At 37.2% G+C, this 23,348-nt stretch overlaps 1 protein-coding gene and 1 long non-coding RNA gene across 5 annotated transcripts in view; both read right to left on the bottom strand.

Moving 5' to 3' along the window:
* DACH1 (dachshund family transcription factor 1) overlaps nucleotides 1-23,348 on the bottom strand; it is a 410,092-nt gene that overhangs the window by 371,846 nt on the left and 14,898 nt on the right. The gene's annotated exons all lie outside the window — the stretch shown is intronic.
* On the bottom strand, nucleotides 11,092-15,760 carry LOC118622263. Of its 4 annotated transcripts, none has more exons than XR_004958013.1 (5): nucleotides 15,703-15,760; nucleotides 12,962-13,054; nucleotides 11,966-12,072; nucleotides 11,590-11,707; nucleotides 11,092-11,205 (listed from the first exon to the last, which is right to left on the bottom strand). It is a non-coding gene; the product is annotated as an uncharacterized LOC118622263 (long non-coding RNA). The 4 variants fall into 4 exon arrangements; XR_004958015.1 differs by having other exon boundaries at nucleotides 11,966-12,068; XR_004958016.1 differs by lacking the exon at nucleotides 12,962-13,054 and having other exon boundaries at nucleotides 11,966-12,068.

Below are 23,348 nucleotides of genomic sequence, written 5' to 3'. Positions count from 1 at the left end.
ATTCCCTACTAGCGAAAGTGCCAGCAGGTGCCAAGAATGAGAGACTGAGAGCAAAGAAGTGATGACTACATCAAAGGATTGTCCACGTACCACAGAAGAATAAGGTCATTGATAGAACGATCCTTATTAGGTTTATAAAAACATTGGATTCACCTTCAATGGGACAGTACCCTTTTAACATTTACAATTTAATTTATGTCACGGATAATAAAACTTCAGACAGTGCGTGCTAGTTCAAGTAGTAAGAGAAGAACGGGAGAAAAAGTGATAAATATATAGCTGATTAGGGTTTCCTGGTTTTAAGGCAAAAATTAAATAGCAAATCCTTTGTCAAGGCAATTGTCTCTGCTCTTTTTATTTATTTATTTTTAAATAGCAACTAAATTTTAGAGCAATTGCATTGTGTAGTCAAGAGTAAAAAAAAAAAAAGAACAGTGTCATTAACCTCATAAAATTATTTAACAGTCACCTGAGTTTATTTGTAAATTTATAATCCTTCTGATCGCTTTTGATTAACCGAGTAAAGAAGAGGTTCTGCAACATAGATAATGTAAATTCAGCTGCTGTGCCAAAAACTGCAACACAATTTGGTTACCTTTAAAGCCAGGAGACAGAATCCTTCCTCTCCTCTGTGAGCAAAATGCATATGTAAAGAAGATAGAATTACCCTGAAAATAAAATTGCATAGGGGAAAACGTTTGCATTGTTTTCAGTGCTAGTCTTCTGATGAAGACTTAACCCTCTGAGTCGGGAAACCACAATCTTTCAAAAGTGGAAAGCTACATTACGGGGTAACGGAAAGGCACTGGACCGAGAGATAAGATCTGGGTTCTGCTTCTCTCTCTGCAGCTTACTATCCTTGACCCTAAAGAAGTTCTTTAACCTCTGTGAAACCTACATTTCCTCCTTCGTAAAGGAAGCTAACTGTACTTATGCCATCTAGCTCCACATGAAAAGTGCACCCCCAAAATAATGCTTTTGAATGTGTTTTAAATTGTTTATACTTTTAAAACTATAAACCATCGTTTGTAGCATAAAGATGTATTTACCATAAAACATTAGGATTGATGTCATGTGAATCTACAAAGCAGATCGTTTTAATAAGACACACTCTTGAAAATACTCGTGGCTCTTCACAGAGATAGGTTATGAGGTTTCAGGGCAGATGCATGGCATCATTGGGAAAACAGTTGGGTTTTTCTTCATTATATGGTCCTCCTGTGGTTTTGCCCTTTCTTTTTTCAGTTTGAGGGTCGCTCTCTTGCAGTAGCTCATCTGTGGGTAGCCCACTTTCCTTCACCTCACCTGGATTCTCCAGTATCTAAGGTCTACACACAGTCTTTTAGGTTCACCTCTGGGGTCTGACCCTCCACTCATGAAAGCTATCGCTGATGTGCTTGTATCTACTCTCTCCTCTTGCCTCTGGTCCTCCATACTCTCTCCTTCCACATAAACGTACTTAAATCCTGTTTCCTGAAGACCAGGAATTTAGTTTTGAAGACTGAATAAAATGATCAAATCATCTAACATTCAATCCACACTAATGTACGAAGGTAAAAAAGTTGAAAAAGTCTCCCTCTTTAGGAACTTGAATATTTTAGCTTAATGTATGCTTTTGAAATTTTAATAGTTGGTTTATTGGGACTTTTATTTTATATATCACTCCACACATTATATAGGATAAATACATATTTAATTCATAATTAGGCTTCAGTGTGTGTGTGTGTGTGTGTGTGTGCGCGCACACGCGTGCGCACATTTAAAAGTATAAGTAAAAGAAAACATCATTTAGTCTGTAGATGTAAATTAATAAAGTTCCATGAAGGAAATTCCTTTTGAAAGACAACAGAATTTTAGACAATTTTAAGACAATTCATTTGACATTAGAATAAGTTTATCTAATTTGATTTTATCAACAAGAAAGCTACTGCAGGAAAGTATGTAGTGGCTGTAAAACTTCTACCATAAAAATTCATATATAATTCAATTAGCTTTATATATTCGTTTCCTCTTAAAAACTAAGCTTTGTCTTCTTTAAATTCTAAACAAGTAATTGCAGACGGCTCATCCATTATATCCAAGCGCCCCCCCTGTACAGGATTCACCATGGTAATAGTTCTTTCATCAAAGCCTAATGGTTTGTTTCAAATAATCAAAGTAGTGTTTATATCACTGTCCTCAGGTGCAACCATTTTGTTTCCCAGAGAGCAGTATGGTACATGCTAATGTCACAAGTGATAAATCAAAGTAAGTACATTTGTTTTTCTACCTTAACCAGTCTATTCAGGACCACTAACAAAAATACATGTTGGCATTTGCACTTGTGCACTTTCTATAGAGACCATCTAGTAATAAAGATCACCAAGAACAAATGCATATGCAAAACAGATGGTTATATGCGAGCCTTAGTAATATGAGAAATTCCAGTGTTAGGTGACGGTTGCGGTTGCTATGAATTAATTTGTAAGCTTTACCTGGGGAGAGAGTAGAAACAGAGAAGTATTTCTACTATAAATGATTGAATATATATATTCATATATATATTTATATATATTCATATAAATATATGTCTTCCACATATAAGGCATCAGAACAGCTTACTCTCCTCAATTCACCATGCATTTTTAAGTGGATATATTCATTTTACTTTTTACTATTATAAATACTGAAAAGAAATTAAGAATTAAAAACTCTTCTTCAACATTTTCAATTCAAAAGAGGTCTGAGAAATTGAGATTAGATATATCTTATTTCTCTTATGGCAGGCGATGGGAGACAGTCAAGTTAGCATAGTTAGAATAAGAACTTGCTTACTATTGTCCCGTTTACTCTTTTCAGCTTGAATGTGCAATGACATTCAGGGCTTTTGTTCTTTAAGTCAACGGAGGCTGTGAACATCACAAAAGTAGTGTTTTCTGTATTAAAAAAGGAATTGAACCTGCCTGGATATTGATCATTTCCAGTTTCCAGCTCATGGAGTAGCAGTTTCAGGAGTACTGGAGAAATTACGAGGCAAAGAGACACAGTTGAAATCTGCCTCCTCACCTACTTAAGCATATATAAATGAGGAAGAAACAGAGAGAAATTGACAACTGGAAAATAAACGGAGATGAATTAAAGACCCAGTATGTTTAACCGACCAGTCTAATATCCTTCGAGATTCAGTATTCCCTTTCACATTCATCTCTGCTCAAGAAAGTAAATGAGAGCAAAACCACAGGGTCTGTGACTCCTTAAGGGAAGAGGAAAACACACAACGGAAACAGCCTGCACAAGTCCATCTGACGCCTAATAAAAAATGAAAAGCCACAAACTCCATCTTATTTACCTTTGGGTGTTGGAATCATAATATAAAATATACCCTTAGCCATACACCTCACTCTGTCTTTCTCTACTCTAAGTGATGGCTTCTTCGCAATCAAAATTCAGTCAATCGCCGAAGACTGATAGGACTTATCTCTAGATGTCAGTATGGTTTCAGAGGAACAAACTGACAAAGTAAAGGCGATAAGTTAGGGAATAAAATCCATCTAAATGGTAGGATGTCTGATTATGTTCCCACAAATGTATACAGAGCAAATAGTGCTGAAGAAGGAGCTTACGTATAAATGATAAAATGACTGAATAAAGGTAAAACTTTTTCAAAAGAACATAAAGTACTGTATGTACCCTATTAAAATGTCATCAAAGGCAGAGTTTTACTTCAAATTTTTGGCTACCATTTTCTCAGTAAGCCTTAATCTACTGAGAGCAATTTTTCTGATTTCTGAGTATCTTAAAGATGGAAACGTTAGCCTTTCTCATGTCAAAATAAGTCATTTAAAATATTTACTAACTATTTAGCTTGTTATATAGCATATAAAAATAAACATAGAAACAAACACGTTAGTATTGTAAAAATATGTAAGAAACTGTAAAATTTGCTAGTAAGTCATTCTAGACTTAATGTTTACATCTCTTATACACATTTTAATATAAATGCATGTTTTCTTTCACTAAATCATTGCCTTTTGAACCAATCCTAACATAACTTGTTATATATATAGTTTTATTTTTCCATACACACACACACACACACACACACACACACACATACACCAGAGAGTTGCTTTGCTGATTCTGTGAAAGACCTCCTTCAAATGAAAGGCTTAATAATCTATCACCAAATCATGATTAATTTTCAACCACCATGCCACATACTAGGATTACTCCCAAATGTTCAGTTTTATTTAAGTACTTTCTGATTCATGAACTGGAGGATAACACAAAGCTATAAAAGGTAATCCAATCCTAACATGGCCTTAACCCCTATAATCTGCACTTCAATAGCAGAGAAACTGTATAGTTTTGAAACTGTAATCAAGAATTTTTTTTGCAAACACACACTGGAGCTGTCCTTTGCTCCCATCTCTTATTAGATTACAATAAAAAGACCATGCTCTCTTTATGGTGGGAACAGAGCGACCCTGGGGTGATTTATAATCTTGTGAAACCCTGTCCACACTGCTGACCAGACTTTTTTTGAGGTCACTATCTGTTTCTTCAACTGATGTCTTCCTGCTGTGACAACACTGTTGGAGAGCTGTCAGCACACAAGAATTTCTCAGGCTACGTATTGTCTTTGAACGCATTTCTTGTGTTATTTCTATTGAGAAGCATTTGTGTGCTTGATGTTTAGACAGTAAAGAATCTCTCTGAGATTTTCTCATTAGTCTAAATCCAGACAAAAAGAAGACAACTAAATAGAAATAAATGAAGTGGATCTCTTATTGACCAAAGGAGAGGATATTTATTTCTTCTGAATGTGTAACACTAGTGCTATGGCTAAATACAAACAATAAGGCAACAATTCATTTCTAAAAGGGGAGGATTATTGTTCCCAATAGTGAAATCATTTGACTTCAACATGTTAAATATTGTGAAAAGTAAGCATTAGCTAAAATGCCTGAGGTTTACATAAATGTAAAAAAATAAGTGTGCTTTGCTCTTTTTCTTTAATGTGGGAAGTCAGGGGAAAAGTTAAACTAAGAAAATGTTTTAATAGTAATTTTTGAGAAAAATAACTTGTGATCTCCAATCCTGTCAAAAAGCTGTGGAAGATGAATAAAACGTATGTTCAATTTTTGCCAAATAACAAATGATATTTAAAAATCAAGATTTAGAACTAGCTAATTTTTTATGTTATAATAGAAGAGAAACTTGTTCAAATGACAGGTCTTGATGAACTTAGCTTCTCAAAATAAGTTACTTTCCACTACTGAAATACAAAAATGTAGAGGAAGCATGGTATCCAGCCTGTTAGGCTCAATTGATTCAGTTTGTTCTCCTTTCTTTTTGTTTAATCCTCACCCAAGGATATGTTTTTATTGATTTTTAGAGAGAGATGGGGAAAGAAACATCAGTGTGAGAGAGAAACATCAGTTGGTTACCTCCAGTACACACCCCAACAGGGGCTGTAATGGCAATCTAGGTATGTGCCCTGACCAGGAATCGAACCCGGGACCTTTTGGTGCATGAGATGCCGTTCCAACCAACTCAGCCACCCAGCCATTTTAATTGTATTCAATTATATTAAATGAGAAAGCTAATATTGGATTAGTTAATTTTTATACTTAAATATCTAAATATCTCCTCTGATTCTAAAAAACGGAAGAAATGAATGTTTTCACATTTTCCTTTTCTTTTCTTTTTTTCCCAGAGAAGGCCATTAAGAAAAGCAATCCCCCTTTTTTTTTTTTTTTTGAGAAGGTGAAGAAATCAAGTGAGGAGTGTCCCCGCTTCAGAATGTTCCTTCCTTAGGTCTAACTGAGGGAAAGGGTCTGAAGGCTACAAGAAGAGACGGTGTGTTGTAGGGAAGAGCCAACACTGGTGTAAAAGAATCAAGCGCATGGGATCGATCTGCAGCACGTGGGCCGGGAAGGCTGGGGGGCTCCGGGGAGGGTGCCACACCAGGGCCCCCGAGGCGCTGAGTTGTGGGTTCTGTGGTTCCCGCTCAGGGGTTACTTTCCCCCAGCACAGAGCTGTGTTACTTTCAGAGCCATGGGAAGACCTCGTATTTTCACACATTTTACTTTGCTTCCCTAAGTTCAGATGACAAAGACCCAAGGCTTACCTTCTACCTATGAGAAGAAAACAAATGCAAACTGGATTTTGTTTGCAAATGTCCATAAACCTAATTCCATCACTTAAAGTGTACGTGGAATAGTGGGAAACAGCGGGGTGAACAGACTGAAACTATGCTTTCCAAACGTATCATGTACATCATGATTTTTCTTTCACATTAGCCTAATTTCAGGAGTGGGTGAGTGAACTTAACTAGATCTGAACTTGTATGAACATTACAACCCAGAGCCCACACCAGCGCTGGAATTTGGCAACAGAACCTATGGGCTCTATAGGCCTTTGAGCAGAGATTTATAAGGTTATTTATGCATCTAAATTGGTGTAATTTTAAGCAGTGGGAGACCCCATCTGAAGACCTTCATAGTGTCATACTATTTTGTCTGGGTACGGCTTTCAGAATTAAAATAAGAAAATATTTAAAGAGTAATTGTATTACATACAAACAATTATAATCCCTATTCTTGACACAAAGCCACCATAGATCAGTAAAACTTACATTTACTATTCAAAGTCAAGTAGATTTTAGCAAGAGTTGAAATATTTTATTCATCATTAAAAGCTATTTTGCGATGATGAGGAAATGTTTAACTTCACGAAAGTGTGGGCATATTGGTAGTAATAACAAATAAGTTAAGTGTCCCTTTGTCTCCAGAAGTAATCGACCATTTACATTCTCCAAGGATTCTTTTAATAAAATGGACAAGAAAAAAATCAATTAAAATAGTGAGATGCCCCTTTGATTCAAGTTAGTTCAGCAGTCAGTGCATTTCACGATAATCTCTTTTTCTTGTGCTAAAGTAATATACAGTTTTGCCATGTTTTTAAGTACTATATTTTTCATAATGAGGCTGTTTAAAACTGAGCACTGGAAAGAGAGCGGGTGCTGATACAGCAAGTGTTATGATATAAAACTGGGGTTATGGGCGAAGCACACACCAGAAATGGAAAACGTGATTAGAGGCAAAACGGATGATGCAAGGTTCTCATATAACGAGCCAGGGAAGTAAACTAGCCTCAAAGACCCTGACTATCTACCTCATCTCCACTATCTAGAGCTATTGTGCCCAAGAGCACCTCTAAAAATACTGTAATGGGACATCATTTCTGGAATTGCTACCTACATAACATAAAGTAGTCCCAAGAATGAAGTCAGAACTTGAAGAATTCAGCAAGTAATTCCACATTTTTTATGCCTCTGTTAGTTCACTACACCGCCCTCTAGCCTGTATTTGACCCATTCTCTCACTTAATAAAGGGTGTAACCATATTAGCATTTCAAAGTCATAGGATGTTTGATGCACTATAACGTTGATTTGTTTTTTCCCATTTCAAAAATCATGACTCTAATATAGTACTGGGACTAATACTCATTTGAGATTACAGAAATAATGCACACATTCCTAGAATCAGAGAAGCAGCGTAATTTTGGAAGAGAGATACCAAGGTCTCCACATTCTGAAAACGCCAGCATTGTGTTCTTTACCTTTGCTTTTCCCCATCTCTTTTTCCCTCAGTGGGTGTCCATGCATGATTATTCTTCCAACATATTTGCTGGTGAAGACTGTGGCGAAAACTTTGGGGATGTTGGTGTATATGGTCATGGTAAGACCAAAACCAACCAAAGGCAGGTATTTGGAAATAAACTGGCCTAGGCACTTTATGAATGAGATACCTAGCGCCTGCCAAGGAGAATGAAAGCCGTCTTTACTGGGATGCAGAGAAATACAAGAAATTAAGCAAAAAAAACAAAGAAGCAAACCAAAAAAAAATTATGTCTTGCAAAGAAGCCTGAATTCAAATGAGCTTTTAATCAATTTTGTAACAACTGGCATTCATGAGAAACTCTATAACCCTTATTAAAATGGAAATAAAAACCAAGGATAAGAATTCTGCTCTCCTGGCCTGTCTCCAAGTAAGGTAATTTTGTTTTGTCTACTCAAATTATCCCTGAGGTAACAATTATCTCATACTTTTTAAAAACTACTCATCCCTATGTTACTGGCTAGAACCTTTACTGAACAAAAAGCTGCCCGATGGGGCCATGACACTGCATCCTGTTTGCCTGGGACGGTCCTTGTTTTCACCGGTTGTCCCAACATTATTAATACTGCTTCCGTAACCCTTCTCTGGAGTGTTCCGATTTGGTCAATGTGTTTTATGGTTGCCCTGCTCATGCCACCCGAGGACTAAGGGAAGAGGGGACCGAAGTCAATCTTTCAGTAAAGGAAATATCAGCATAAGGAAATTTACATGAAAGCCTAAGACTGGCTTTCTAAGATTCTACTACCTTGAAAAGTCACCTAGACCTGGAAACCTTCCATTGTATTGAGGACTCGCACAGAACTAAATGAACAGTAAACACTGCAGTCTATTTACCAACTTGAATAATTAAAACATGTCTATTAAACTCCAAATAAGGACAGAATCCGTGAACACAGAATGTATCTTGGGCCCTGGCCGGTGTGGCTTAGTTGGCAGGGTGTCGTCCAGTGCATGGGAAGGTCACTGGCTGGATTCCTGGTGAGGGCACATGCCCAGGTTTCATGCCTGGTCCCTGGCCAGGGTGTGTGCAGGGGGCTGCCGGTTGATGTTTCTCTCTCATATTGATGTTTCTCTGTCTCTTTTTCCCTCTTCCTCTCTCTCTAAAATCAATAAAAATATATTTCAAAGTAAAAAGAATTTATCTTGGGTACTCAGCTAGGGTATTGGTAATGGTCTTACCTAATCTTGGTCAGGAATTGCCTCAAAATAAATATAGCCAAAGTATTTCAAAGCACACATTTTATTCTTTGTCCATAAAGAAAATCAATTTACCATTATAGAAAATTCTTGAACTCAGTCATTTCCCTTTAGAAAGAAAAAGCTCCACTTGGTGGGTTTTGAAAAAGTCTACATTTTCAAAAAACAAGATTAAAATATTAAATGAAAACATCAATACTTAATATTTATTGCATCCTTACTATGTCAGTCACTGTGATAAGTGCTTGATAGGCATAATTTTATTTACTATACGACAAGTATTATCATCTCACTTTAATATGAGCAAGCTGAAACCTAGACTTTAAAGAACTTGCCTAAGACCACAGAGCCAGCAAGTGGAAGAAACAAGATTTTAAAAAACTAGTTTTTATCTGTAGCATAATATGCTCTTGTACCTTAGAATTGCAGATACATTTTTAATCTTTTCCTACTTCTATATAATGAAAAGCCTTATTGTCCTACCTCTGACCTTCTCTTCCCTCCTTTACTAAATTGGAAATCAAAGCCAGAGAATATGCAGAGAAATAATCAGCTTTGTTAAAAGGCTTTTGAGCTCTTTACATCTCCCCAAATATTGACTCAAATGTCATTTTCTCAGTGAGCCCTACTCTGACCATTTTATTTAAAATTTCAACTATCCCACTACCCACACTCCAAATTTCCCTCACCTGGATATAATTTTTATACTACGTATCACCTTAAAACTATGTAATTTGTGCCCGGCCAGTGTGACTCGGTGGTTGAGCGTTGACCCGTGTATCAAGAGGTCGCTAGTTTGATTCCTGGTCAGGGCACATGCCGGGGTTGTGGGCCCGATCCCCAGTGGGGGGCATACAGGAGGCGGCCAATAGATGTTCTCTCTCATCGATGTTTCTATCTCTCTCTCCCTCTTCCTTCCTCTCTCTCTAAAAAACAAAAATCAATAAAAAGCAAAGAGCTTTTCCAAAGAAAGGAATAATAGCACGCAAGGCCAATATATCAGTATGAAAAGTCTAAGAAGTGCCTACCTACAAAAGACCGGAAGAACTTTAACTTCAAATCCATGATGATACTGCATTTAATTAGAGTAAACAGACACAATGGAAATATAAACTCAAAAACTAAAAACAAACTGGTAGACTCTTATCATGAGTGGGTAATTTTTACTAATAAGGAATTGATAGATATTAAAAGTTTGCAAGGGGTTTTGTTGTTTAATATATCATTTTTGAGCAATACTGAAGAGTCACATTAATGGGGAATCTTAGCAAAAAATGAGAACAATGAATTATTCCCTAATCAATGAGACTGAGACAGCTCTCTAGGTTGTTTTTTATTATTATTATCTTCTCTTATTTAACAAAGACATTTTGTGCACACAAAAATTCACTGATTTAATGATGAAAAGAGTCTTTCTCTTATACAGACTCCAAGAATTAAATTGAAATTTAAGATTAGATAAATTCCTTGAAGGAATCATGTCACTGAAACCAAAGTGAGTATTGTTTAGAAGCCATCTGGTATGAGAGCATCGAGTTAAAAATTGATTCTGATGCAATTTGAGTTTTTTAACGTTAAGATTGATTTACACCAGATCAATCTCCTACTTTTTAAATGGCATCACGATAGTCATATGCTGTTGCTCATTGTTAATGTTGACTTTAAAGCACAATCCTTAACACTTGTCCTACCTGCTGGCATTAGACTAAATCACCAAGGATCAGCCCATAAACTCAGAATCCGCTGCTGCCTTCCGTGGATGGAGCCACCTGTGCGGTTTACAGTAGCTTTCCTACTAAAAGGTCAGCTGAGACTTTAACATGAACTCTGTTAACAGAGCTTCATTTTTAATCAAAGGTATTTTTCAAATTCCAGTACAGAACGTTCTCATCTTTTGACACCAGTTATTATCACAAGCTTAGAATCAAACACAATGAAGGCATTTCGCAGCGTCCCAGCCATGACTCAGCAGCATAGACGAACCTGTTCCTCTATCTCTGACTACCATTTAACTTGGAAGAATTCATCATGGGAAAATAATATTTGACCTCTGTGAATTAGGAATATTTTTCTTGTGAAAGGTGATATGTGGTTTCCAAAAAGTTACTTGAAACTAGAAGACACTAAAGCAGTGTGTTTAATATCATAGAGACATCATTAAAATATTATGAATCGTAAAGCAATGATCAAATCTTTCTGAAAATCCCATTTATGATATTATGGCTACAACTCACAGCTCCAACTCTCACCTCAAAATTTCTTCCAAAATTCACAGCAAAATCTCTGGCTCTTCTCCTGAGTTTTCCTGTGAATCCCAGATATGATGGGTGTTTCTGGCATTACCTGTGTAATTCACAAACATCTCAAACTCAAAGCATTCAAAAGAGAATTACTTTATATTCACCAGACCTTCTCCTCACAGTCGTATGACTGACAACACTGTTCATCAAACAACAGAAAGTTACTCTCAACTAATTTTTATTCCCCCTTACGTCTCACTATGTCAGTTTTCATTTGATTTCTCTTCCCGGCTTTTGTTTGTTTGCACCTCACTCCCCACTACTGCTGCCTTAAACTAAAGCCTTAGTTATTTCTGATTGAATTGTTACTAGTTCACCTTCATGCAGTTCACAGTTACTTATTCCAAACACAAATCCAATCTTATCATTCCTTCCATTAAGAATCTTCCCATGGGAAAATATTTTCCAATGATTTTTCATCACCTACCGTATTATGTTCAAACTCCTTAATCATATCACACAGGACCATTCCTGAGCTTGCTGGTGTCTATATTTGCAGCTCATTCTCTCACCCCTGGTATATCCCAAACTCCAACCAGGCCATCCTAGAATCCCAGGAACACAGCATGGGCCCTCAGAAACAAATTCTCATCCTGGGCATTTGCACATTAATGTCTGCTTATTTAGCTTTAATTTCCGAACCCTTACATTTATTAATGTGCTACAACTACAAAATTAGGACCGATCCCACGAAAGATGCAAAATGCAAAATGAATAAAAGGTGACGTGATGATAAAATGAAACAGAGCAAGCGAGTAAAACATAAAAAGAACAGAGTAAAGTTCTAAAAGCCACACCACTACCTGAACGGATAAATTTGATTAGAATTTTCTTCATGTTCATGTTTTTAAGCTTGGACTTCGAGAGAGAGATGATTGATGGACTTGGAGGAAGAGTGTTTTCTTTCTGTCTTAAAAAGATAAAGAGCATGTGTAGAAGTAAGGGGAGAAAGCACAAAAAAGTTCCTAGCCTACATCTAGATTATGATGGCTCAAATGTTCACATGCCCAAGGAAGTAGTTTATAGCATATTTTAGAAGCTTCTAAGGGTCATCTTCAGAAGGAAGGGCTCCACTTTCCAGGCAAACATAATATTTTCTGAAACCCGCTACCTGTGGATGGCATGAAACCGCAAGATTTTAACTAGAAAGTTTGTAAATATTGAATTATTTATTTATTTATTTATTTATGTATGTATTTATCTATTTATTTATTTATTTATTTTTGTCTTCTAAACGTGCCTTTTATGTACATTTGCCTCCCAGATTTCTGACAGCGTTAATACAATAATTTAATATTTACATGTATGGTGAAGCCACTCAGAATGGGGTGTTGAACACATAACTCCCTGGGTTTTTGCTAATGAGAAAGCAATTCCTTCTTTAACTTTATCTCTAGCAAAACCCAAAGGTTTACGTTGTCAGCACCAGGCTATGCCTGTTTTTCTTCGTCCACTGGAAGGAGACACGAAGAGGAACGCTTCTCAGCGTGAACAAACTGCAACGTAGCTGAAAAGCAAATTGAATTACAGCTGCCAGGCTAAGCCTGCTTTTCACGGTGTTTATCGCACTGACACAAACACATCTGTTTGTGACATTAGAGTCCAACAGGGGTTGCTACGGAGGAGGACCGCTCGCCTAGGAATAGGAAAACAGTCCGCAGTCTTCCAGGGCCTCCGCAGGGCCGGCGCCAGCAAGCTTGACCTTTCCACGCCTGGGAGCCTACTTCTTGACTCCTCTTTTCCAAATACGACCTGGAGGTCAGGGGGTGGCAAAGGACGCTTGTTGAATGCCTACTAACCTCTATGTAGTTTGTGATTTCAAGGCCATTTAACTGTATTGTTTCAATCTCCTTTCCTTAAATCCTCATCTTGTTGGTTAGGGGTTAGGCCTCCTGAGGGTCAAATGAGAAAACCGAAGTGGCCCCCGGGTTTGTGCAGCTCTGCTTCAGATGAGCCCCGCAGGCCTTACGTCGCAGTGGTACAGGGCACTAGTCAGGGCAGAATCTGGATTTGGGGTCCCCGAGGTAAACTCCTCACTTAACACCTATGGCCTTGGGAGAGCTGTTCCACTTCTCTGTAACTCAGTACCCTTCTTTTCAAAATGGGGATGAGAGCCCTTGTAGGTTTGCTCATTGGTTAGAGCATCAGCCCGAGGACCAGAGTCTTGGGTTCAATGCTGGTCAAGGGCATGTACCTCAGTTGGGGTTTGGTTGGTGGGGGTCATGCGGGAGGCATTCAGTCAATGTGTGCCTCTCAGGTCAATGCCTCTCTCTCTCTCTCTCTCTCTCTCCCCCTCCGTCCCTCCTTCTCATTCCATTCTGTCTGAAGATAAACAGAAAAAAGTTATCCTTGGGTAAGGATTAAAAAAATTTATAAATGGCCCTGGCGGGTTTTCTCACTGGTTAGAGCATCGGCCTGTGGACCGGAGAGACCTGGGTTCGTTCCCACTAAGGGCACGAACCTCGGTTGCGGTTTGTTCCAGCCCCGCTTGTCCTGGTTGCGGTTGAGGTCATGTGGGTGGCAGCTAGTCAATGTGTCTCTGTCACATCGATGTTTCTCTCTCCCTATTCCCCCCTCTCTCCCTCCCACTCTATCTGAAGATAATTGCAAAAATGTCCTTGGGTGATGATTAAAAAAAAAAGTAATAAATGTAAAAACAAAATAAAATGGAGAGACTGTTGTGAGGATTAAGTAAAATAAGAAATGTACTCAGGTTACTGCGAGGCATATTGTACGTACACATACATAAAAATAATAGTAATGCTGATAAAAGAACAGGAAAAGCCATTCCATAATGCTATTTTGTCATGGACACAGATAGCTGAGTAAAGTAAGGAGTGGAGGAATTCCAAGGAGAACTGAACATAGAACAGTAAAGAATTGAAGAATTATGAGGAATTGTTAGTGGAAATGAGGGAAAAAACCACAACAAATAAAACAGGGGACACCTAAATATCTAAGGTCCAAAGTAAACATTTAAAATATGTCTCCTATGGTTTACTCACCAAGATTGATAACAAGCTAAAAAATGATTTCCCAAACAAAAGGCATGTAGCTATATTCTTCTGACTTGCCAAAGACTCCTGGTGTCTTGTTAGAGAGTAACAAGATCAGTGTTCACCTGAGACACAGCTCATTTAAAAGAATCTTAATTTTCAAAAGCATTTCACAGTTAGTGGACTAGAAGTGCTCCTATCATTCCAATTTTTAAACCCCTCCATTATGAAAGGGTGCATGACTCCTTTTGAACTGCCTTATATTACCTGAAAATGATTTAAAGTATAGTAATGATGCTTCTAGGACTCCATTCTATTTTAAAAAAACAACAGCACTCTAAATTCCAAATGTGTCACACTACAATGAAATTTAAATGTCCTCAAGAAGCTTTTCTTGGTTATTAGCCCTATACAAGTGCAGATAAAAGTTCAATTCAAATATACTACACACCAAAACCCATTTCCACTGCTCTGATGCAATAGTTGAAGCAAAAGTGCACGGACCATGCATTGTGTTAAGGTCATTTAGAAAGATATATTTATTGTGAAGGTCACTGTAAGCTTTGCCCATTGCTTTACACCTGGTATATTTATTTCCTACAAACATTTAAATGAGCATAATATTTGCAAAAGCAGGGCAACAGTTGCCCTAGGGGAGTCATAAATGCAAAGAATCAAATGTCATAGGAGAAGAAAGGACCCTCTGAAGACAGAGGTCTCTGGAGGTGAACGCGGCGCTGTTTCCTTCAGCACACCCTTGTCTTTCCATGGAAAAGTCCCTCCCCGGAATCTCAGCCCTGGAAGTTACAAAGGAAGAGGAAGGTTCTGAGACTCCCAAGAGCATGAGCGAATAGAATTTAAAACTGAATGATTCCAGTATACTTAAAATATCATTCCAAAGCAGAAATACTGAGGTGTTTTTTTTAAGAATTTACTTTACTTCACATAATATTGTGAGTTTGAAATGACATAAGGTTGTGAGTAATGTTTCAAACCATCCTGGACAGGCACCCAAGGCAGGGGTCGGAGGGTGACAAAGGAAAAGCGCTATCATTAGCCCACTGATAGGCTTCAATTATGAATGGGCATAAAATGTTTGAAATGTCAAGGCACATCCCACTTTTCAACGTACAGCAGACGTCACTCGGCAAACCGCCCTTTAAGAAACGAATCAACAAGCCTCAGAGGAGGGGGAGTTGGGGGAGGAAATAAACCACAGAACTTACATGCGTGTATGCATGACCAATGAACAAAGCTGGGGATGGGGCGGGGTGGGGGGGGGCAGGAGAGGAGGGTGTCAATGGGAAAATGAGAAACAACTGTAACAAAAACAAATTAATAAAAAAAAAAAAGAAAGAAAGAAAGAAACAGGAATCACTGTTGCATGTTCTACAGGAACTCTATACCTTCACTCCCGAATTAGTAAGAAATGACACTTTACAGCTCCTCATCTATGCAATAGATCACTTATATAAGACTTTGATGGGACATTAAACATTAACAGAAAAACAAAAATATTTAGCTTGGCACAATTAACTGCTTACCTGAATGCAGACATCCTGGAACAAGAGTTCCATCGCTTTCCCCACATAATAATTACCTGGTGAAAAAAGCATCATTTCCCACACTTGATTAAAGTAAATAAACTAAAATGAGAAAAATAATGCACCTACCCCACCAAGGAACTTGCATATCACAGAAATGTGCCAATCTGATAAACAACAAGTTCTTCCTATGGAGTATGAGGATGCCAAAATATCAAAGTACCTTTTGTGCTGTGAATAAAAACTTAAAAAGAAAAGATCTAAAGACATCAAAAAAAAATGGTAAACTACCTGGATGGAAGCAGGCATCCAGGTGGGTAATTGAGATGGGATAATGAAGCTTATTCCAAAAAACATGTGAAGAAAAACAGAACTTTCCATGGCTACTTCTTGGTATAAAACTGGGAAGGTTTTGTTACAAACTCTAGAAGGCTTTATTTATACAAATAATGTCTAAATTCCAATTATATGCCCATATAAATTGTTTTCAGGTATTTATTTATTTATTTATTTTTAAATTGATTTTTAAAGAGAGAGGAAGGGCGCGCGCGAGAGAGACAGAGATAGAAACACTGATGAGAGAGAACACTGATTGGCCACCTCCTGAGTGCCCCTCACTGGAGATTTGGCCCACAACCTGGGCGTGTGCCCTGACCAGGAATCAAATTGGCAGCCTCTTGGTGTATGGGTCAATGCTCAACCAGTGAGCCACACCTGCGGGTGTTTTCAGGCTTTTAAAAATAACCCTGGCCGGTTTGGCTCAGCAGTTAGAGTGTTGGCTTGTGGTCCAGAGAGACCCGGGTTCGGTTTCCGCTAAGGGCATGTACCTTGTTTGCAGTTTGTCCCCGGCCCTGGTTGGGTTGTGCGGGTGGCAGCCACTCGATGTGTCCCTTTCACGTCGATGTTTTTTTCTCTCTCTCTCTCCCTTCCACTCTATCTGAACAAAAAATTTAAAAAAATAACTTTTATCATTTAGGAATGATAACCTCTCACAATAGGAGTGACTTACTCTGACAATACAATTCAGGTAGAACTCTAAATCAGGCATGGGAGGTAAACTAGAATCTTCCAAGAAAGGACTGGAATTACAAGAGATTATAACCCAGTTAAACTTATATATTACTCCCCACCACCCCTATAACCATTGATATAAAGTCATGAAGGTTTAATAAATTAGGACTGCAATTATTTCAAATTTTATCTTAGGAGAAAAATTTGACCTTACCTGTTTGGTTTGTTATGTGGTAAGAGTTTCTTCAGTGATGATAAACTTAAGATTTTAAAAAATGCACTGTAATAAGATTTAAGGACTAAAAAGGGAATAAGAGAATATACTTCTGTACTTGGAAGAACATACAATTAGGCTACTATCATGGAATTAAAGAACTGATAAAAATTAATCTACAGTGCTAATGTATATACAATTTAATGTCACTTCTGTATTTTCTATAAAGAAACAAATTATAACTAGCTCACTCTATATTTTTAATGTAAAAATGTTTCTAAAAATCTTAGAACTATAAACATTATTGAAGTTTTTCCCATAAAACTACCAAATTGTTATAGACACCAAATACCCACATACATCTTACATATTTTAAGAAATATGTATTATTATTTCCAAATAATCTTCAAACTACATTCTAGCTTAGAGTCATTGGTCAAATACTATCTGAATAGGAAAATATAAGAAATAAAAGTTCAAAATGAGATTGCTTGGGTTCTATTCCTTCTGGTTGCCATATACTAGCTGTGTAACTTTGGGCAAATTAATTAACTGCTGTGATTCACAGTGCCCTTATCTTCTTTAAAAGCAGGTAGAACCTGCCTCTTATGGCTGTTATAAGAGTTAAAGATATAACATCTGAAGATGCTTATCATTAGCAAAAAATTTTATTAATATTAGTAACTATAATTCTTGATATCATTGGTGATGTTTTAAACTGCAAATGTAGCCCAGCCAGTGTGGCTCAGTGGTTGAGTGTTGACCCATGACCAACAGGTCGCTGGTTCTATTCCCAGTCAGGGCACATGCCCAGGTGTGGGCCAAATCCCCAACAGGGGGCATGCAGGAGGCAGCCAACTGATGTTCTCTCTCATGGATGTTTCTCTCTCTCCCTCTCCCTTCCTTGCTCTCTAAAATCAATAAAGAAAAAGAATAAAAAATAAATTCAAATATGTACACTCTTATTTTTGGTCTGTCCACTTAATTCAAATTTTTAGGTATTTCAAAAGTTGTAGTTTGGTTACCTTTCACAATTAATCTGATAGATAAAACTTAATAATAATTGAGAGACATAAAATTTAAATCTTATAAAATTGTATGTGCATGAACATTCACACAATTTAAATACTTGTGCTCAAACTACTACAAAAACATGGGATTCATTCCAAAATTAAAGACACCTTATATTACTTAAGCATTAATATTAAATATACTTTTATTTTTTATTTCTACATAAAAATCTAAAACATATGTATTTCTATTAATGTTTAATTCTTTGGTCATAACCAAAATACTCTAAAATTAAGAATCTCATTAGAATATTCATAGAATTCGCCCTGGCCAGTTTGGCTCAGCGGTTAGAGCGTCGGCCTGCTGTCCGGAGAGACCAGGGTTTGGTTCCCGCTAAGGGCATGTACTTTGGTTGCAGTTTGTCCCCGGCCCTGGTTGGTCGTGCGGGTGGCAGCCACTTGATGTGTCCCTTCACATCGATGTTTCTCTCTCTCCCTTCCGCTCTATCTGTACAAAAAAATGGAAAAATATCCTCGGGTGAGGATAAAAAAAAAAAAAAAAAAGAATATTCATAGAATTCAATTATATACAATCTAATTTTTATAATGAGTCAATTATACTTATAAGGAGTGCCTACTATGTGCCAGAAAGTACCTGATAGTTTCAACAAGATTAGATACAGGGAGGTAACTGTTAATCACCAGAAATTAAATTCATTCCAGTTTCAATATTAATTGATGAGCTTGAGAAATAGCCAGACAATCTTCTATAAGCAAACATCTCAATAGTCACATTTAAAACTGTCAACAGCAGATCACAAACATTTCAAAACTTTGGATGCATAAAGGAAAAGGCAACAAAAGAAATCCACTTGGATTTCCCCTCCTCTGGTGCATTTCAGACATCAGATGCTTTTGTAGACAAATGCCGAAGACAAAATCAATCAGATCCAATTTCAACAACCTACTAAATTTCACAATATAACAAGGGAGAAACAATGTGTGTTTCATAATTTACAAAAATGTCAAGACATTGTGATAAATCAACAGACAATGGCAGAACAGTAGTATTCTGAAATAGGGAACATTATATTATATTGATGAGTTCAAAAAATATTTGGCAGACAACAAATTTTATGTTAAGATGCTTGAATGCCTATCCTAAATTTATTTTCAAAACAGGAGACTACAGAAAATAATTATTTTGGGGATTTTGAGATGCTTGGTAGAGAATAATTATAAATTATGTATTTCATTTAAGAAGATCCTTAGAGACTAACCATAATAGAATGTTCTAGCCAACTTAAAAGGAAATCAAAGATTCAATACCTGATTTAAACTTCTATAAAATACCGTTTTCATTGAGAATTCAATAGTAGTTACTACAGATATTGAATGCCATTCTCCTCAAAATAAATAAGTATTTCTTTTACATATGTTCTGGCTATATTTTATCCTTTCTTGTTTTTCAAAGATTTAACTATATTAAACTGTTATTGATAATATTTTTGAAAGATAAAACCAATAAAATTTTAATAAGTATTATATTTCTAAAAAGACATAAGTTTGCAGAATTATTATTTTAAATTGTTATGATTTCAGAGTTATTTCTTTAGAAAGAAGAGAGAAGGATGATAGCAAAAACCGAAATAGATTTTCTTTATACTTTTGTACGTTGTTCTGGTAAAAGAAGTCTAAAAATGTAATTGAGTAAGAACATTTAAGATGTAGTCTCTTAGCAACTTTGAAGTATATAATTGTACACCTTAAACTTATATAATGTTATATGTGGGTTATATCTCAATTTTAAAAAGTAATTGGGAATTCTAAACAGATAACAACTCTTGAAAAGCACCTTACCATTTCTGAAGTGCTTGCAAATAACTATTCCATTATCACATTCCTCTCCTCACAAGCTTCTTTTTAAATGAATAGAAAATTCATCTTTATTATCCCTATTTTACATTTGAGAATATGGAGCTTCCAGTTGACTAATTCAATGTCCCACAGCTGGTAAGTAATTTAGTCAGAACCTGAAATCAAGTTTCCTGATTGTTCTCATGACTCCAAGTTGTCTATAGATTAGCAAACCTCAAATCTACAGCTACCAGGGTAATGAAATACTTCTCGTGAATAGTCATGACAATTTCTTTTTGAAATAACATAATGATATTTTTGTGAGAAACAATTCCCCCAAATTACAGTTGTGGATAAAGCTTTCAAAATTGAGCTTTCATGTACCTATTGGGAACTAAATTTTCTTGCTTACCTAACAGCACTGAACTAGAGAAGACAAAAAAACATCGGTTGACTCAACACAGTCACAACTGCTTTACCCATCACAGCCATGCCTCTGAGATCTGAAACTATTCATTTCAACATTTGACAGCGTATTAACAATCTCAGTATTGCGGACTCCTGCTCAGTGTGCTATGGGCAAGAGCCCATGCCTTTAAACAAGCGGGTGGATCGATTGGTCTTTGGTAGAATCTTAGTTTAAGACTCTTTAAGGCACTGATTTATGCACAATTGATCTGATCAGCCATGCAGTCAATGTGATTTATTAGCTAAGATGGCCAAAACCCCTTTTTCTCTCTCTTTTTTTTTTTTCCACACAGTCGTAATTCACCTCATTAGAGGTGGAATCATTATAGGAAGCAACTGAGAAATAAGAAGTTGAACCTGCTGGCCTGACTCCTTCTTTACCCCAGCCTATGGGTGCACCGAGCAGGGATAACCAGACACGAAGACCAGGGTGCCATGCACACAGGTGGAGCCAGGGGGTCACACTGTGGCGGCTACGGATGGGTCGGTTAAGGGGACTCAGACTCCTCCCTCGGAAATATTTCCAGACAGCAAACTCACTTAGCTTCAGGAGAAATTATTTCATTTAGTTGCTAGCACATGTTATTTTCTTTATTTAACCACAGTAAGACGAATGACTTGTATTACTTTATAATTATGGTGTTGAACTAAACAGAAGAACAGCAATGTGTATAACAAGGTTGGCAACCTACAGTGTACCAGGGGCCGCAAGTGCCCGCGCCACCTACTTACAATGTTACAGAAGATCCAATTCTGAACAGCCCAAACACATTCCCCTACGGGCAAAACAGATATCTGAATTTGCCAAACACTTGTGTTTTCTATCATCTTTGGGGGAGAAATGTCTATAGCATTTATATGGTATAAGGTCTCTCAGCCAGGTTCTTTATCCTAAGTCTCTACTGACTGTTAATTAACTCCTTAAATTTTATTAACAAATAATTGAGGAAAGAAATGTAGCAGGGTAAGATATGGCAAACCCATGGGATAGTTTTACTTAGAATATTTACTCAACACCTCCTCTTCCTTCCATTCAATCTGTAGCTGAGCGCTCAGAGCCAGAAACCTAACTCTGACAGCCTCAACCATTCATTTCCCCTCAACTTGATAGACGCTGCGCACATCACGGCATTTCAGGGGAGGGGCACTGCTAATAGCGGGCCCCTGGGTGTTATCCCTCCGCCACCTCCGTGCCTGCCCCCACCCATACTATGGAGGCAATAAATGAATGTGCAATATTCTACGGCTAAAGTTTTGACAACCACACATTGGAAAGATTATGTGTACAAAAATGTTGAGGGGCAGTACATTATTTCACCCTATATGTGCTATGTAAATTATGAATACCTTTGATTAAAACTTCAGCTTAATTAAGCCCAGTTATGTAATTTCTGTTCAGAAGTATACTGGGAGCTACACCTTTGATTTACTCTGACAAATGATTCCTTTAGAATATGCTGAATGAACGTACCTTTTAAGCTGAACAATGTCTCCATAAGACAAGCCTTAAAATATAACACAGAACAAGATAATTTGCAAAGTATTTTAATATTTTTATAACTCTCCCGGGAGGTACAGCATCACCTTTCCTTACTACTAAATCAGCAATGCCAAAATGCCAACAAGTTTGCCTGGACGGTGTGGCTCAGTGGTTGAGCATCCACCCACGCACCAAGAGGTCGCCAGTTTAATTCCGGTCAGGGCACATGCCCAGGTTGTAGGCCCAATCCCCAGTGGGGGGCATGCAGGAGGCGGCCAATCGATGTTCTCATGTCAATGTTTCTCTCTCTCTCTCTCCTCTCTTCCTCTCTCTTTAAAATCAATAACGAAAAAAAAAATTTAAAACAAAATGCCAACAAGTTTAAATACTGAACTGGTTCAAAGGAAATACAATGTGTTGATTTGTATATTTGTGCTGTGTTTGTATATTTGTAATGACATGTTCAAAACAAGAAATCTTTACTGAAAGGATCTCAGCTGAAAAGTTTGCAGTGTAAGAACCACATCAACAAGGAAAACTATCATCTGGGATCTGGAGTTCTTATTGTCCCCAGACCTTTGCTGTTAACTTAAACTTTGTGTTTACTCTTCCCTATTAATGCATGTAGCTTCTTCTGATTTATATTTTGTTTCAAAACTTTGGCTAAATTAGTATTTGGATAATTTCCTATTAAGAAAGTTAAAACTCAGGGTTTATAATACATTTTAAAGTTGAGCTATAATTTACATTATGTTGGGTGCATTATAATAGAATTAGTAAAATTCTATTTCTATGTAAGTCCAATTTTACACACACACACACACACTCTCACAAACTGTGCCTATGTTATCAATGGCCTTAAAGAATCTTTTTTTTTTTTTTTTTTTTTTAGTTAATATTATTTTCCTTGCACCAGTTTTATAAATAGAATAAGACACTCCAGAGAAAATATTGAGCTGGTATGTAGTGGCTTTCAGGTTGTTGAAATCATTCACTCTTTGGACTTGTGAACCACAAAGCCCCACAGCTCAGCAAATCCCAGCATAGCACTTGCCCTGCCATGTCTTATTGCTTTAACATGGCCCTCACATTCTACCCGCCCCCCAATGTAGCTAAGCAGCTCAATATTGAAGAGTACAGCAACACTGACATCATAATCTATGGAAGACAATCCTGCCAGTAAGCACATGCTGTTACTATTTAAAGAATACAAATGTATCTTAACTTGGGACCACTTGGGATGCATATTTTAGTTCAAGACCCAAAATGTTCCTAGAATGTTGTCTTGTGTAATTTTGTTCTAAACTGGATATGTAGTCGTGAAACTCTCAGTGGGCTGCTGCATTGGTTTAAACAGTGAGTGTGCAATCTCTGCCTAGTTACACTACACATTTACATGGCCAGAGTGCCAATGAGTACGTTTCATCAGACATTCCTGGAAGCTGTCTGGCCAATAGGAGTGGTTTGAAATGGTTCCCTAATCACTGTTGAAATCACTGATAGTACTGTCTGTCCACACTATGACAGACAAAAGCTGAAATGTATTAAACATAGCAATCCATCATCCTGCAGATGGAAAGCAGGAGCCAGGCGAGTTCAGAGGCAG

Source organism: Molossus molossus, unplaced genomic scaffold (assembly GCF_014108415.1).
Source record: "Molossus molossus isolate mMolMol1 unplaced genomic scaffold, mMolMol1.p scaffold_m16_p_9, whole genome shotgun sequence".
In the NCBI taxonomy this organism is placed as follows: Eukaryota; Metazoa; Chordata; class Mammalia; order Chiroptera; family Molossidae; genus Molossus; species Molossus molossus.
Note: the sequence above shows the minus strand (reverse complement) of the source record. Positions and strands in the feature narration are given on the sequence as shown.